Genomic DNA, 17880 nt, shown 5'->3' with positions numbered 1-17880 from the left:
CACGCGCAGGCGTCATAGGAGGCGGCAGTGAAGAGAAATGAAGCGGTATATATTCACGCGCCAGAAAAATGCATAAAAATTTGCCCTTTGTTCCATAACCTGGCTATAGCAGAACCGACTTGTTCTGAACAAGCGCTTCAACAAGCGTCTCAACAAGTGATGCTTTTGCTTTTATTGCGACAGCAGTTATATGTGGACGCTCGAAGCACATTCACGTCGTCGGCGTTGCCGCCGTCGTTGTAGTGCTGTTCCGGTGACGGCGCATTCGCGGCTCGCGCGTGGAGGGCCTCCAGAGACGGCAGAGTGCGTTGGCTGCAACCATGACGGAGTGAAGTGAACGCACAGTCAACCCTACGCGCAAACACCTCGATGGTGCAGCAAGGGCAGACTTCTGCCTCCCGCTATATTTGCACGAGCGTTGTACGCACGCGCACTGTATTGGTATAGGCACACTAGCGTTCCTGCTGAGCTAATGTGTGTATGATCTGATATGGGCAGTAAACGTCGAGCTAACGCTATCTAGTATTTCACTGGGCTCTGACTTACGCCGGCTTGTTCCCAGTCGGTCTCATCTCGTGAACCCTCGACGTGCGACGCTTGCAGCGCCATTAGCCGCGCTCATTGCGTCAGCGTTGCGAGACGCCTGGAAGCTGCCGGGGCTCTGTTCCTTCTGCTCAACAAGAGTTGCATTGCGGGCTGCCTCGAACCAACATGTCGCAGTTGCGTATGGAATTATTACAGAAAAGAAAGAAGAAAGAACCTTCCTCCGCCTTGCGGGCTTCCGCAGAACTGCAGTGATTGGCCTCGACACCATCCGATGAGTTGAAGCGTAACGCTATACCTTGATATCACTGTTAATACCTCGACTCTCCGGCGAAACTGCCAAAGTTATTTTTTTTTCTGAATTTCTAAATGTACTGCGTGTGACTTCGGATGTAACACTGCATAGTTCTTGCGCAAATATATTCAGTGTAAGTGAATACAGCGGACTGGTTTTGGTTCATGTCTTGTTTTTTCAGTTAACGCGGCGTATTTTTGTTTCCTCAGTGCGTCAATGCATTAGAACTGTACATGCTTACCTTTTCTGGTAGTTATCAGCTGTTTACGCACTTCGCAATGCGTTTGGAACACTGTCATAATGTATGCTACTATAATATTTCTCTCCTGTCTCCGGTAAGGGCTTTTGGAGTAGTGAAAAGTAAGCAAATAAATGTGCCGAGCCTACTGTTCTCCTTATTTGCCTTGAAGTTACTCGTTCACTTGCCCGTGCGACGACACTTAACGCCTGTCTCTTGCGAGCAGTTACTAATGACCATCACATCGCCGACATCACCAGCTCATCAGTGTTTTTAGATTTTGTAATGAGTCATTTTTCAACTTCAAGAACTGTCATGTTACATTTATACAAGTCCACCCTTTATGTAGCACTCCCAGTAATTGGCTATTTAAGGCAACGAAATGAAATAAAAACCACCACATTGCTATTGACAAGCTATGCGTACAAGTGAACAAAACGAATAGAGTAATCGAAGTGGAAACACCGTCCGGCCTGAGCTAAATGCGATAATATAGCTGAAGCACTGCGTCTGGTGAACAATGGCCCTGTAAGCATCGGGCCCTGTAAGGTACGTTCAAATAAATGTACAGGAACACGAGACAAACCCAGCCAGTCTTTCAACGCTTTCGTGACGCTTTTCTTTTCTTTTTTTTTCGGAACTCCGCGCGTATGACAATATCTGCTGGTGCAATCTTCTAAACGTTTTCAACGTCTAACTTTCTTGAATCAATTATTTATGGCACACGATGAGCTGCAACCGAACATAATGACAGTTTGAACTGTCAGTGGGGAGCACACAGCCAATCACAACGCCACAACGCTGCGCGCAAGTTGTCGCTTGACCTGTGCTATCCTGCCACTGGCTGTCCTTTCTTTCTTTAATAAAACTGAGCTTGCTCGGCGATAGATCTTGTTCGAGCGATGAATTATGCACACAAGGGCGCAAGGTCAGCTGGCTTCTGGGAAGCGAGGTCGAAGCGCTGGGTGCGCAACCACACCCTTCCATGCGCTGACGAAACCTTTGCCACCCGTACCCCAATCAAGTGCAGAAACACCCTCGCTCGCCGCCAAAGCGCACCTTAAATCTGTCGGATGAAAACTATGTTGATAATGATATACGTTACTCGTATATTGTTATAAATTTATGTTGCGGAGACATATTTCTTTCTTTCTCTTTAGCGTTATCCCTAGCGAGGCTATATTTAGCGCCCATCGCTGTACGTTGCTGCATACAGTGCTATTCCACGTTCGCGCAGGCGCATAGCGCGTTTCGCAGTAATTGCCGGAACGTTGTTTCCTAAGCGTAAAATTCGAGGGAAATAGCTTCAACAAACAATTTGAATAGTGTTGTTGTAAGAAAATTTGTATTCCAAACTTGCGAAAACGCGATGTGTGCTGAATTGGTCGCCTATCAAAATTGCAGACATTCTAAGGAAATGGCATAAACTCTCTCTCTCTCTCTCTCCCATATACAGTCTCTCGCTGTCAAAATTGCAGTCCGCACGGGTTGGAGCGCTTCACAAGTGCGCCAGAGCTCCGCAGACACCAATGTATATTACTTATACGCGTAGCCACAACGAGCACGCACTACCGCGATTTCGCCCCATCCTCATAACGCAGCGAGTCCAGAACCGCAGATCACGGTGTCCGCGCGGCGCCTCTACATGTGTTTGACTGCATGCCTGATGACTACTGCAGCCGCTTATGTATGCTCTTGCGCCCTCGCGTTTTGTGCGCTGCCCACAAGAAAAGTGCGGTTCACGTGATGGGGCATTCATCGCGTACTGACTGCGCTACGTACGGACGACGCCAGGCAAGGCCGGGCGAGAGTTAGGGGACATTGCGTATGTTTGAGCCCTCAACGCGCGGCTGTCGCTGGCGTGATCAGCAGCCATCACCTTGGGCCTGATGGAGCTCGGGAGCGCCGCCCCCGCCTCAATTTTCAGTTTCTTCTGTTTTCATTCACTCTATTTTTGTGTGTGTGTGCGGAGTGTACGCGACGAATTCCCATGCATCGCCACCCTTACAGGACTCTGACGTCAGGCAGAATCCATTGTACCTTCCGGGACGTAGCCCGCCCTTGCCATCACAACGACGGCGAAGCCAAGTTAGCTTGACGTAAGCACTTTTTTTTGGGGGGGGGCCAAGGTTGCACGCAGCGAATAAAAAGAAGATACAAGCAAAGGAAAGCTGCGCCTTTCCACTCTATGTGCACCACACCCTTTCGCGATGGAATTACAAGTATATATAGCATGTGCATTTGCCTTGATATCTATACGTGTATATGCAGGGTGTCCCATCTAACTTTAGGCAGAGTTCAAAAATGTGCAAATGCCACGTAGCTGAACAGAAAGAAGCTAATCTTGTTTGCTGTCGCTTGGAGATACTCAACCTGTTTTTCTATACCGCCTAATTAGTTAATTAGTCTTAATTTATTAATCAACTTCTCAAATGTTATGATGACATGAAAACTGTCAATGAGAAAATTGTAGAGCGACATGAAAAACTCCCTATACAGCTTTGTGTTGCTCAAGACGCGCTACATAAGTGTTTTTCCGAGCGTCAAAGAGTGAGTGAGTAAGTGAAAGAACTTTATTTCGGTCCAGAGAATACGCAGGGGAGACCCCATGCCACCCGGCTAGTCCCACGTAGGGACCGCCAAGCCGAGCTTGACGGCCCGATCGCGGGCGCTGTGGACGGCCAGGGAAAAGCCCGCGAATACACGCAAAATGCGTCGTGCGGGCCAGTCGCGCGGCAATTTTTCGTGCATTTCCGGGCTTCTTTCACGCTCGGAAAAACACTTTTATGTAGCACATATTGAGCAACAGAAAGCTGTATCGGGAGTTTTTCATGTCGCTCTACAATTTTCTCATTGACAGTTTTCATCTCATCATAACATTTGAGAAGTTGATTAATTAAGACTAATTATCGAATTAGGCGGAATGAACTAATATTAATCTGAGCATCTCCAAGCGACGGCAAACAACATCACCTTTGTTCTGTCCAGCTACACAACATTTGCATATCTTTAAACTCTGGCTAAAGTTAACTGGGACACCCTGTATAAAAGCTGCGTCAGTCGACCCTACCGGCCCATTTCGAAATAAATTAAGCAAATGAGAGCTGTTCACTCTTCATCTAATCGACTGCATAAGCTGCGACCGGTACGGTCACAAGGACGACATATTTGGCTACTGCATGCATGTTCACTTTGTTAAAATCTTCCGCGCTATAATCTCGTCTGAGGGACGCGAAAAATGCGTTAACTAGAGTGAGCTGAATTAGCCTGAGGTAAAGGAAGAACCGCTCTGAGGGGACTAACAGAGCAATGAGCTTATTGTGTTTGCAGAAAGCTCTCCGCTTGTCGCGAAAGTAAGTGGCTGCATGCTATCCGAATGAGTATATAGCCAGAATATCTTGTATGAATATCTTGCTCGCTTCCAACACACGGGTTGACTATATAGATTAGAAGTCTAAATAAATGTCTTACTTTTCTCATATTTTACCAAAATTACTTCACGATCATCTGCCATTCAGGTTGATTGATTGGTTCGTTTTTGTAGCGCAATGTTCTGGCCAAAGAGCGTCATTGTGCCTGTAAGAAGCTTTCTAAGCAGAGGGAGCGCAGTCGAGACTGCGCGCGCACGTGGTGAACAAAAGGAGTCAATCAATATCATTAACTACAACGCGCGAGAATGGAGACGAGACAGCGCTACGTAGCGATGAACTCGCACTTGCGTCACTACATCGCAAGGTTGCTTGACGCAGCCAATGTTCTGAGCAAGAACCTTTGGCAGAAGGCGGTGCACTACTCGTGCATCAAAAAAAGCGTCTGAGTTCGCGAAGTGTGATCGCACAGATTACACTTTGCTTGCTGTGCTGTGTGCTTTGCTTGCTTTCTGATGGCGCCTCTAGCAGTGGCCTCTCGTTACCCTCGTCGTTTTCTTCCCCCGGACAGAATTAGCTGTGGAGGTGATGGGTTTAATTTTTGCGATCAACGAACTCTACTGCTCTTCTCTTATTTCAACAGCCTCAGCTCTCGAAATAGCCTGAGTGTTTTGTCATGTTGGTCGTGTTATTTGTGTCATCGGCCTTTGTTACCGAGTCTCCTTCCCCCCTCCCCTTTTCTTTACAGTGGTCCAGAGCTTACCGATTGTTTTTATCGACGCGATGGAACCAGTTATGCTGTTATCCGAATCCCCCCCCCCCCCCTCCTTTTTTTTTATAGGCGGTGATTTCAATTATCCTGTTATGGACTGGTTCATTCTATCTCGCCGTAGTCACCATAACAGGCCCGAATGCCTTCGCTTTCTCTACCTGCTCCTCTACCACAACTTAACAGAGCTTATACGTGGACCTTCGCGTGGTAATCACGTTCAAGATCTTGTGCTAACGAATAATCCCCGAAATTGCAGACACACGCGCGCTGGAAGAAATGAAATACGTACCATTGTCTGGAGGACTAGCTTACTCGTGCCGACCAAACCAAAAGATACATATATATATATATATATATATATATATATATATATATATATAATGAGAAGCCAACAAACACTGACACCAAGTACAACATAGGGGAAATTGCATGTGCTTAATAAATGAAATAAAGTAACGATAAATTAATGGAAATTAAAGTGGATGAAAAAACAACTTGCCGCAGGTGGGAACCGAACCCACAACCTTCGCATGTCGCGTGCGATGCTCTACCAATTGAGCTACCGCGGCGGCGTTTCCCCATCCACTTTCTTGGGTATTTATGTGTACACTAGTAGAACCCTGGGAGTGTTAGCCAGTGCCCCCACTCACAGACCTTGGCGGCGGACGTGGAACGTCTTTTTTGCCGCAGGCGTCACGAGAACGTGATCTTTACAGGTGAAGGCAATTGGTCAATAAACCCACATATGCTACCTGAAGGCATCAATGTTGCCGGATTCGAGACCCTCGTTATGTAATAAGCGAGAGGAAAGGGGGTTAACCGAGGGTTAACCGAGGCCACACCTAGCTGCCAGCCCGCGCGCCGCACCTCTGTGGAGACTGAGAAGTGAATGCACGCGTAGGAGAGGGAGGTCAGTGGGAGAACTGAAATAGTGAGTCGCTGTTTGCACGCAGTTTCGGGTCCCTCGGTTAACCCCCTTCCCTCTCGCTTATATATATATATATATATATATATATATATATATATATATATATTCAGATCGTGATTTTGGCACGTAAAACCCCGTAATTTATTATTATTAAAATTCAACTGTAAAAGTATCTGCGCACCGACGCAGGGAAGACGAGGGGTGTTACAAACTTTCGCAGTTGAATTTTAATAACAATTGATTATGGGGTTTTACGTGCCAAAGCCACGATCTGATTATGGGCACGCCGTGGTGGGGGACTCCGGAAATTTCGACCACCTGGGGTTCTGGGGTTCTTTAACGTGCAGCTAAATCTAAGTACACGGGTGTTTTCTCATTTTGCCCCCATCGAAATGCGGCCGCCGTGGCCGGGATCCGATCCCGCGACCTCGTGCTCAGCGGCCCAGCACCATAGCCACTGAGCAACCACGCCGGGTAGTAGAATTTTGCGATATTATTGGCGACCGCTCGAATAACCAACACATGTGGTTTCTTTTTTTTTCGAGACAAGTTAAGAAAAATAGATTTTTGTGCTTCTAAAAATAAATAAAAATAGTTTCAAAAACAGATGACCACTGGGTTATACGAGACATAAAACGGTGTCTCACCAAGAAGAAAATAACTTACAGCAAAGCGAATCCCTCGAACGGTCCTCAATATTGGGTATACTATATACAGAAATACTTCTGGTCTAAACAGCAATTATCCAATCGAAAGGCAAATATTTGATGCACGCGCACGTTTCCTTACATATTAAAAAAGCGCACTAAGCCGGAAAACGCCCATTTCATACGCGTATTGCCGAGCGAGGACAGCAGCACTACCGGTAGAATCTGTGCTAGGAATTTCGTTAAACAATTCGCTGAAGTTTCTATTAATGAACTTCTGCTTAATGATTCACTGACACGTCTTACAGCCATCCATTGCGCACGTTTCCCCGCAAATTGTAGTTACGGGTCACGGGCAAGGCTTCGCCATTGACAGTGAGGGCATTCCATCTCCTGGTGTCATCTATACATATCAATCATTTCGCCTCCTCCCCCCCCCCCCCCCCACCTACCCTGCCCTCAAATGTTTCACGCCTACATGTCTAACCCTACATGAGTAACGAGAAAGACTAGTGGTGCCACAAAGAAACTCGCTGGGTCCACTTGTGCTTTTAGTCTTTATTTGATGACGTAGCGCCTAACAAATAAATTCCTGAAAGCGTATTTTTGTTGATGATTGCGTAATACTTAAAAATTACCAATCCTGTTCTTCCCTAAACTTCAATGATCAATTCCACCTAATACATTTAATGTCAAATTAGTGGTGTGAAAAATGGCAAATTGAAGTTAATATGGAAAAAGAAAAATCAAGCATCTAAAACTTGCTAGCATTGTGACGGCACCTTCTATTTCTGACAGGGTAATTGAAATTGGTATGTCGTTAAAATATATGCACTCGAACCTCGTTACAACGAAGTTGAAGGGTGAGCCTAAGTTCGTTCTTTCTATCCGTTACTTCATTATATCAGCTATTGCCATTTACTGCAATATATGCCCAATGGTGTGCACAATTGTAATCATGGAAATAAGAAGACGGCTTTGCGGCCCACGACTACGCATGCGACGAAATTTGAATAAACAACAAAACCTTCGGCGTGTGCAACACGCGACTTCTTAGCACCCCATGCAACAATATTTAGATAGCTGCATTCTGTTTCAAAGTGATAGTCTGTCGCTTCAGCTTTCTACTTGTCGCGTCACGGTCTAGCAGCACGTGGCACGCAACACAGCGCTCCGCTGTGTGATCTAAAAGGCAAGTGAACTTGGCCGCGCCAGCTTGGCTCGACTGGTTCGTGGCCTCCGAGATTGCGCAGGTGCCAATGCGATCTCGGAGGCCACACCTAGCTGCCAGCCCGCGCGCCACACCTCTGTGGAGACTGAGAAGTGAATGCACGCGTAGGAGAGGGAGGTCAGTGGGAGAACTGAAATAGTGAGTCGCTGTTTGCACGCAGTTTCCCGCAGCGGTGAGAATAAACAGTGTTGCTCGACGGCGTATTCAATGCAGGGACGTGGGAGTTTTAACTGCCGCGGCAAACGAGTACCAAGCCCCGCGGAAAGTGAAGTACTCGCCGGGTAACGGTCTGGCCTTTTTCGGTTTCGGAGACGGATCTAGTTCGTTATATCCAGTGGCAGGACAATTTAACTTCGTTAAAACGAGGTCTTAAGTACGTGGATCTCTATGGGGATTTAGAGGGGAATTTCATTTACTTCGTTAAATCCATTATTTTGTTATATCCAGCTTATAACGAGGTTCGAGTACACTGGCGTTCTGCTTGCTTCAGATTTTAGCTGGGGTGCTTGCATAGAGCACATTACTAATAAGCTTGCCAATAATGCTTTCGATTATCCAATTATTGATTTTGTTCGCTCCCTTTATCACATTGAGGCATCGTCTAATGCTCACGTCGTGTGCTTGCCTGTTGTTGTGCCATCACCACAAGCCCGGATTCCGAATCTGCAAGATGCAGAATTTATCCTGCGAGCGCCCTAATTCTCCCTTCACAAGTCAAGATGCTGAGCCGTCAGGCAGCGGGATCCTGCGGGAGACAGGTTTGGACGTGTCCGCGAGTACCAGACAGCCCGGCGCCGCACCTCCTCTTGCATGGAGGTCACCACGCGCGCGAACTTTGAACCGGGTGGCCAGCGCGGTCGCTGGTTGGACCCCTCGGACGACCGTCGTGTGCTGACTTTGTATTGGGCCGTTTGAGTGACAATGGTTCCTCGGGGATTATAAAGCGGCGAGGAGGCCGCCTCGAAAACAGGATCTGCCGACCCCACCTGGAGAGAGGGTCGCTCCCGACTGGGGTGAGATGTGTCACGCGTTTTCGCCGGACGCCGTCGTGCGAGAACAGTCGCGTTTGTGTGAGCTCTCGGCCCCAGTGCCGATCCGTTCATGTCCTGTATGATAACCTGTATATAATGTATAAAGTCCCTTTTGTTATTCTCATCGACGCCAGGCTCGGAGTCTTCGCTACCAAAGCTCTGTCACGAAACGGGTGACGAGCGCTACGGGACCACAAAGCCGTATTCGTGGTGCAGCGGTACAAGTTCGTATCACTGGTGGCACCGGTTGGATGTCGTAACACTGGTGGCACCGGTTGGATTCCGTAACACTGGATGGCAGCTACGGGATTGACCGGCATCAGCTACCTCGGCGCGGTGAGTGCCTGAAGTTTACCTCAAACACCAGACTTTCTCTGACACAGGTTATAGTAGCTTAGGGAAGGATTTGGTGTTGCATTGTGATAACCTTGTGTGTTTCAAGCCTAGTAAGAGTGTTTTGAAAACCAGGGGATGCTGAGGGGGTAAACAGGGCAGTGTGTGATATACTTGCATATGTCTTACTAGTAGTGTTATAGTAGCGTACGGCAGGTATATTCAAAAAGGGTAAACAGCAGGAGGACAGTGTGAACGATGGAGAAGTACAAGGTGAAGGAACTTCTCGAAATTTGTGAGGAGTTGGGCATTGAGTTGGGCTCAACCAAAAGAAAGAATGCGATCCTTGAGGTCATGAGGACTGGGGACGTAACGGCTGAGGAGGCCGCTGAGGCCTGGGCGGATATCAATGAACGACGGGAAAGGGAGGAAAGGAGAGAACAGGAACGTCGCGAAGAGGAGGAAAGGAGAGAACAGCAACAGGAGGAAAAGAGGGAGAAGGAACGTTGCATGGAGGAAAGGAGAGAGATTCGTGAGCACGAGCTTAAAATGAAAGAGTTGGAGACTCGAAATAGCTCGCCAGCGCCTAGTCTCACTTCTAACGTTCCAAGAATACGCGATCAACTTCCACCCTTTGTCGTCGGAGAGGATATGGCCAAATACCTCGTGAAATTTGAGCACGTGTGCGAACGGAATAGCATTGAGCGATCCCTCTGGGCACAGAATCTGTTAGCGTTGCTTCCTGGGGAGGCATCAGACGTAATAACTTGCTTATCGAAAGAGGCGTTTGAGAGCTACAGTGATGTGAAGGAAGCGCTACTGCGGAAGTACAAATTGTCGCCCGAAGCTTTCCGGCAGAGGTTCCGGTACGCAAAAAAGGGTAAGGAGTCGAATGTTGACTTCGCGTTTCGTCTAAAAGCCGACTTGGTGGAATGGCTGAAGGGCGAAGAGGTTTACGACGACCGCGACAAAATCGTCGAATGCATCGCGTTGGAGCAGTTCTACCGTTGCATTGATGAGGATGTCCGGCTCTGGCTGCAAGATAGGCTAAAGGAGGTTAAGCTAAACAAGGCAGCAGAGTTAGCGGAAGAGTATTACACCCGCCGCAGCTTGCACAGCAAGGCGGTGCGCGTAGAAAAAGCTGATAGAAGAGATGTGTTTTACGGGAAGCCCGACGAACGGAAGGAAATCACGCGTCGCGAGTTTCGGGACGACGAGTCCCTTCCCAAAGAAACTGTAAGGGATGGACAGAATGCATCTCAGAATGATGACGATGGTCCGAAACAGCGAAACGAAATGACGCGTTCTTTTGAAAAACGGAGACCGTTAACCTGCTACAATTGCAAAAAGCAAGGGCACATCGCTGCAAGCTGCCCAGAGAGAATTGCTTTTGCAACGATACAGGAAACTCACAAGAACATACGTCTATTGGAGCCCTATGTGCAGGAAATTAAGGTAAACGGCAAGAAGTGCCGAGCACTGCGGGACTCTGCAGCAACTATGGACGTTGTTCACCCGTCTTTCGTCTCCTCGAGTGATTTTACTGGAGAGTTCGTTAGGATACGGCAAGTGGCCGAGAAGGAGAGTGTCTGTTTACCGATCGCAACGGTTATCATTGAAGGAGAGTTTGGGAAACTTAACACCGAAGCCGCTGTGTCAGCCGCCCTCCCGGAGCAATTTTCCTACCTCTTCTCAAATAGCTCGGAGCAGCTGCTGAGGGATCAGGGCAAATCATTCTTTGCCGACGTGGCGTACATGGCCCCCACGCGATCCAAAGCGCGCCCGCTGTCGAGGGAACTTGACTTAGCGTCGGTGAGCGAAAGGCGGTGCGGCACACGGACCGATCACGGTAACTTGAGTGGCGAGCAGTCACGGGAGAGGCAGAGCTCGGAGGCTGGCCTAGACGAGCGGGTCCTGGAAGTGAGTGGGAGTGACGCGTGCAGTGCTAGCCGCGATATAGACTCGACGCCGCAATTAGGCGACGCGGGCTCCACACTCGCTCCGGTTTCCGCCAGCCGGCAGGAGCAGGCTGCAGTTGAAAGAGAAAGTCTGATTCGCGAGCAACAGGAAGGCTGTTCATTAGCCGATCTGAGGAAGAGCGTCAAACGGGGAGTGAAAAAAAAGAGGGTTTCATTTGGCAAGGAATCTGGCTTATTGTACCGCCGCTACACGGATAAGCAGGGTCGCAAATATAAGCAGCTTCGGATTCCGCGAAAATATCACCGGGAAAAATGAATGACCTCATTTGCTTCCTCAGAAGTATGTTTTCGGTCCAAGTGATTTCAAGGGGACCATTCTATTTGTAATTATTATTGCTGATTAATAATTGTTTCTATTTTGTTGTGTTGTTGATTTGAAAACTGATTGTTTGAGCCTTGTGTGCTAGATCGTACACCTGCCTCTTGTTGCAGCGGGAGCAAAAAGAGGGATAGCGATTTAGTTAGGTTGATTTGGATTATGGCCTTGTCTGGTGTTTGACGGGAGACAGAGGGCACTTGTTCGTGTTGGGTGTTGCCTTTTGCCGGTCGGTTTTGCAAGCTGCAGAACGACCAAGCGGGACCAGTGGCGAGAAGCAAGGTCTTAGGAACGACCCGAGCGGAGCTGGTCAAGGTGCCTTGGCGACGACGCGGTGAGCAGAGCTCCTGTCCTGGCGAGTCGGACCTGGGCACGTGAAGTTACCTGGCGTCCCGACACTGGACGTGAACTTGGACGAGCCTGACGAACGTGCGCGCCTGGCATCCGAGCCACGTGGAGGCAGCTCGTCTTCCCGGCGCCTTATCTGAGGGCGGGGATGCTGTTGTGCCATCACCACAAGCCCGGATTCCGAATCTGCAAGATGCAGAATTTATCCTGCGAGCGCCCTAATTCTCCCTTCACAAGTCAAGATGCTGAGCCGTCAGGCAGCGGGATCCTGCGGGAGACAGGTTTGGACGTGTCCGCGAGTACCAGACAGCCCGGCGCCGCACCTCCTCTTGCATGGAGGTCACCACGCGCGCGAACTTTGAACCGGGTGGCCAGCGCGGTCGCTGGTTGGACCCCTCGGACGACCGTCGTGTGCTGACTTTGTATTGGGCCGTTTGAGTGACAATGGTTCCTCGGGGATTATAAAGCGGCGAGGAGGCCGCCTCGAAAACAGGATCTGCCGACCCCACCTGGAGAGAGGGTCGCTCCCGACTGGGGTGAGATGTGTCACGCGTTTTCGCCGGACGCCGTCGTGCGAGAACAGTCGCGTTTGTGTGAGCTCTCGGCCCCAGTGCCGATCCGTTCATGTCCTGTATGATAACCTGTATATAATGTATAAAGTCCCTTTTGTTATTCTCATCGACGCCAGGCTCGGAGTCTTCGCTACCAAAGCTCTGTCACGAAACGGGTGACGAGCGCTACGGGACCACAAAGCCGTATTCGTGGTGCAGCGGTACAAGTTCGTATCACTGGTGGCACCGGTTGGATGTCGTAACACTGGTGGCACCGGTTGAAGTTCGTAACACTGTCTTGCCTTTCTCACTCATTCGCACAAAGTATCCCTTCCTTTGCTCAGACGCTCAGACGCTCAGACGTATCCCTTCCTTTGCACACACACACACACACACACACACACACACACACACACACACACACACACACACACACACACACACACACACACACACACACACACACACACACACACACACACACACAAACACACACGCACGCACGCACGCACGCACACGCACGCACGCACACACGCACACACGCACACACGCGCACACACGCACACACACACACACACACTTTCGTGGTGCGATAATTTAAACGCTATAAAACTGCTCTTCTGCACCACATTTTACAGCATAGCAATTACTAGGCTCAACATAGCGTGACCGCGGCTCAGTTTACTATTGCATTACATCGGCACTATATTGCAGGAACGGCCGACTTCTTCCGACATGTGATAGACCTCCCGAAAGCTGCGCGCGCGTGCGTCCTTTCACACTCTCATTTATGAAAGTGGCACATCTCTTGTACCTTGTACCATCTCTTATGCATCGATGCACAAAAGTAACTGGAACGCCCATGTAGTTCGTTCCACCGTTTGGGAAATATTTCTAAACTGCTATCATCCTGGAAATTAAATACAAGTGGATGCGTCTTGCAAGCTGGCCGGCTACAATTCGTAAATTGCAATATGTGCCGTAATGTAATTAAGACGGTAATTAGCACATTTTTGGTTATTTAGCTGAATATGTGTTTCGATTTCTCTTGCTAGTAATGTGCGCCTCTTCGAATAATCCAGCTCAAGGACAAGAATTATATGCTATTTATATCTGCAACGGCATTTAAAAATTCCATGAAACTTAAAAATTATCACCCTGTATTTTCCAGTGGCATTTTGGTCATTACGGCATTCTCGGCAACCATCTTGCTGATGAATCTGCCCGATCAGCCCATGATGACGCGCAGACTATGCTCATACCACTATCAGGAGCGGACGATGGCAGGAATTCAACCAATTGTCACACTTGCTCTTTGCAAGACTCCGGAGTATTCTAATCGCCATTTGTACATGCTTGACTCATCACTGCAGCTGCGATTACCATCAAACCACTGCCGCTGTTTCACTACACAGATGTGCTGCCTACGACTTGGTGTAGCCTGCACAAATTCACACTCCTTTTTCATTGGAATGGCGGCATTCCCCAAATACGACCACTCTAACAGTGAGGAGACAAACACCTGTGCCACTGCATCTGCTTTGACGTGCAACGACAGCCTCTTCGGAGCGCGCTCAGCCAACTGCATGGTTGAGCCTTTAAAAAGAAAAACTCGATCCTGGGCGCTTGGCCTCGTCCATCATCAACCCAGAAAGCTACTTGTGCTCTAATGACTTTTCTGGAATCAACAGACCTGAAGAGATGCTTGCAGACACAGTACGTCTAATACTGCGCAAATGAACTATCTCTCTCCTTTTGCCTCTTTTTTTTTTCATTCACTCATTTCCTCTCCCCGTATAGGGTAATCAACCGAACGTCCGTCCAGTTAAGCTCCCTGAATTTCCTTGTTTATCTCTCTACAGTTGAAAGCAATTCTCGATTATTCAATCACGACCGCTAAATATGCCTAAATTCCCAGGTCTTATTACTGCTGTTAGATCAAATCTTCAATTAATAAAAGTGATCACGGTCACTCGCTTGGCTGGTGAAAGTACTGAACAAAAGCTCACCTTACAGGGGGACTGCGCTGCGCCTTGTTCGGCATGTCGAAGGTGGCGGCTTATAGAGTGCGATACAAGTGTACAACGCTCATTATGCCTTTACAGTGGGTTTTCTATAAGGTAAGTTTTCGTGGTCTGTTTGATATAGAAAATAATTCAAGATATCCGGGCTTAATACAAGCGACGTCGACTTCCTCCTTCGCGAACGCTAATAATTAACGAGATAAATTAATCAGCCTGCAGCTTTCCCATCCATCTTCGATAGTGTTGGGCACGAGATCGGACAATACCGCCGTCACGTTAGCGTGGATGATGCGGTCGGAGGCTCGCTTTGAAATGCACATGGCGGCGCTTCGCTACTTGGCCCGATTGTTTGGTAATGAAACGCATTGACTACCGTGATAATACGTTGCCCTCCAACGGAACATTCGTACTAAACGTGCAAAGGACCGCAAAACGCCGTTTCTGTTTCTGTACATCCATGCTAATTTTTGTGGGTGTCCGGCTTGTGTTCAGCCTATTCTATTGGCGCTGCTGGTGTGCAACGCAACTTTCTGCTATTCTTGCACTGGTTATAAAAAAAATGCCTGTATTTATGTGCACTGTCCACTGGGCTCGTCCACTGGGCTCGTCGCACAAGTGTCGACACGACTGAGCGCTTATGGCCAGAAGGATCCGCAGATTTAAAGTTCCGAAAATGGCCGGTATGCGTACTTTCATCTCAAGTACGCATACCGAGAGTGGCTCAATCTCAATCTCAAGTGGTTATACCATGTAGTTTTGCAAGAATATCTAGAAACGGAAGGTAGCCGTCCAATTTATAACTACTAAGCATAACTGCAAATATTGAGTGATTGCAAGTGTATTAATTGTTTGTAGTTCCGTCTGCGTACTCAGCCTTAAAATTTACATATACGCTGTGTGGCCGTGCCATAGTATAATCACAGCGATGTTTGGTTTGTACAAAATATGTTTGCTTAAAAAGTTGCTATCACGGATTGCTAGGTCGTAACCGTGACTCAAAACAATTGTTTACGACGGCATAAATAACGCCCTCTCGTAATAAGATCAATCATGTATGTTGCCCACACTAGTCGTGACTCGTTCGTCAAAAGCAGGATTTCATTTATGTTGCATCTTAAGCAAGAATGACGCAGCATCCTGAGTGCATAGACTAAGCCAGCTGCTTGCGCTAGCAAGACGCACCGCCTTAACTAACCGTTCGTATGCCTCAGCGAATTTCCTTTGGGGAGGGGGTGGGGGGGAGGAGGGGGCGCTCACCAGCGTCGAAGGAGAAAGAACATATAAAAGCAGATGCAAGGGAGCGGTGTGGTCTAATTAATCGCTCCGGGAACGCAAACAGGTCGCCAGAGCCGAAAACAGCCGATTGAGGCCGCAGCCGCTAATCCGGACATGCTGACACGCCGTGCTGTTGGTTGCGCTCGAAAGGCCGCGCTGAAAACGTGTGCGTTGCGCGAATCAATCGTAACCCGGTCAGACGAGCCGTTAGCGATTCAACATGTCAGCCACAATCTTGTACGCGCAATCCGTCGGCCCAAATTTCAGTGACGCTGCTTTTGTGTATGCAGCGTCGCGCTTTCTCCCTCCTCTCCGATCGCGCGCAGTCGTTAGCTCTTCCCAGCATTCCCCTTCCACCCTTCAGCTGGCCCGTTCCCCGTCCCTCTTTTCCTGCCGCTGATCAACGAAAATCCGTGGGATGTCTCCCGCCACCTCTTCCGTGCGGCGCCCGTTAGCATGTAATCCGTATTTGCGACTACGTCTCTACGACATCGGTGGGTATTTAGGCCTAATGCTTACTCACACTGCCTCTTCCACCTCCTTCGAGAGTGTGGTAGTGGTGATGGGATCCCCAGAGAGTAAAAAATAAAGAGTCTGAACCGAATAGAAGAAGGCATAAGTAGATACACCGATGGAAGGTTCTTATGCATCCACTGTTCCTTCCTTTTTTCTATTTACTCGAGCAAGCACACTGCGCACAATCCTTCGTAATGAATGAACTGAATGAAAGGTTGTGCAACGTGCGCGCAGACTCATACACTCCGTCAGGTGAATGGGTATACGCGCATCATTTCTCTCTCTCTTCAGGATTAGGCCAAGCACGGAGAAGAGAGAGATACAGGAAGTGGTCCAGGCGCTCGGCCCCTCGCTTGGACTCGGCGAATACCGTGCTCGACGAGCATCAAGCACCAGGCTCCCAAGCAGTAGGAGCGCCTACGCGGTTGCAACGAGCGCGCGCCGCGACGAGGCGGCCGCTCACCTCGGGTCTCTGTGTCGGTGGCCGACGGATGACCCGCCGCCTGCTTCCGCCCGGCCCGCGTCCACCGGCGGCCGCAGCTCTCATCGTGGGGCCTCCCCGCGCGGCGCCCGGCTCTGCGGCGCGATGGCTCGGCTCGCTGCGTTCGGTCGTCGCGGCAACTTCCCGCAGCTGGCCTGGGCGCTGGGCGATCCGGGACCCTCCGTCGCCATCACCAGCCAGCGGATCGATGGCCGGAACGAGCGCGCGCGCCGTGTGTCTGTGCGTATGTGGGCTGCAACGCCCCGAGGCGTGGCCGCGCGATGCACTCTTTGGGCCAGCGCCGCTTCGTAGGCCGCGTAGGGGGCGCCCCTGAGCTTGGCGCGCGCAAGCTAAAACAACGCCAGGCATGAGTGCCACCGCCCCTCTCGGTGCTCCGCGGTGTAGCCTCACTGAAGCGAACGTTCGCACTAGTGAATGTGACCCGCGGGCTGTCAGTGGCGTTCGTTTTTGCTTATACTGCGATGCTGGCATTGGCTGACACCTCTGCGGAGGTTATATTAAGAGTTTCCTTCCCACTATATCCCATTTACTATATTTGTTTATGCCCCTGCATCGTATCGCTACTTCATTGTGCTAACAATGTAGCTACAACTGAAAATATTTCGAATAAAGTTATCTGGCGCACTATTTCATTCCGTAGTTTCAAATAGTAACACCGCGCACACCTGTATTTTCTTTTTTTTTCTATTTAGCATCAGTATTTCAAACTGTTACTGTATCCGACAGTAATCTATCCTACATTCGGAACTCTTCGCTAACAATTTGTTACGAAAAAGCTCTGCTATATCTTTCCCGAATATAAAGTTTCGAGCTGAATATGGTAGGTTGGTAGATGACCACAGTCATCTCGTTTTATCTTCTGTTCATTTTCTCTACAGTACAATTTAACGAATTGCGCGCAGGCCACTCTGTCCAAACGAATAGCACCGATCTTTATTTTCGAGATCTCACTGGCAATGGCTCCGAGCTATAGAAATGAGAAA

At 49.0% G+C, this 17880-nt stretch overlaps 1 protein-coding gene across 1 annotated transcript in view; it reads right to left on the bottom strand.

The window, feature by feature from the left end:
* LOC135896140 (uncharacterized) overlaps positions 1–17179 on the bottom strand; it is a 32976-nt gene extending 15797 nt beyond the window's left edge. The window contains exon 1 of the mRNA XM_065424499.1: positions 16859–17179. The gene's annotated coding sequence lies outside the window, so the exon portion shown is untranslated. The remainder of the gene's footprint in view (positions 1–16858) is intronic.
* Positions 17180–17880: the final 701 nt, after the last annotated feature.

Source organism: Dermacentor albipictus, chromosome 1 (assembly GCF_038994185.2).
Source record: "Dermacentor albipictus isolate Rhodes 1998 colony chromosome 1, USDA_Dalb.pri_finalv2, whole genome shotgun sequence".
NCBI classification, from domain to species: domain Eukaryota; kingdom Metazoa; phylum Arthropoda; class Arachnida; order Ixodida; family Ixodidae; genus Dermacentor; species Dermacentor albipictus.
This window is presented reverse-complemented; position numbering and strand designations above follow the sequence as displayed.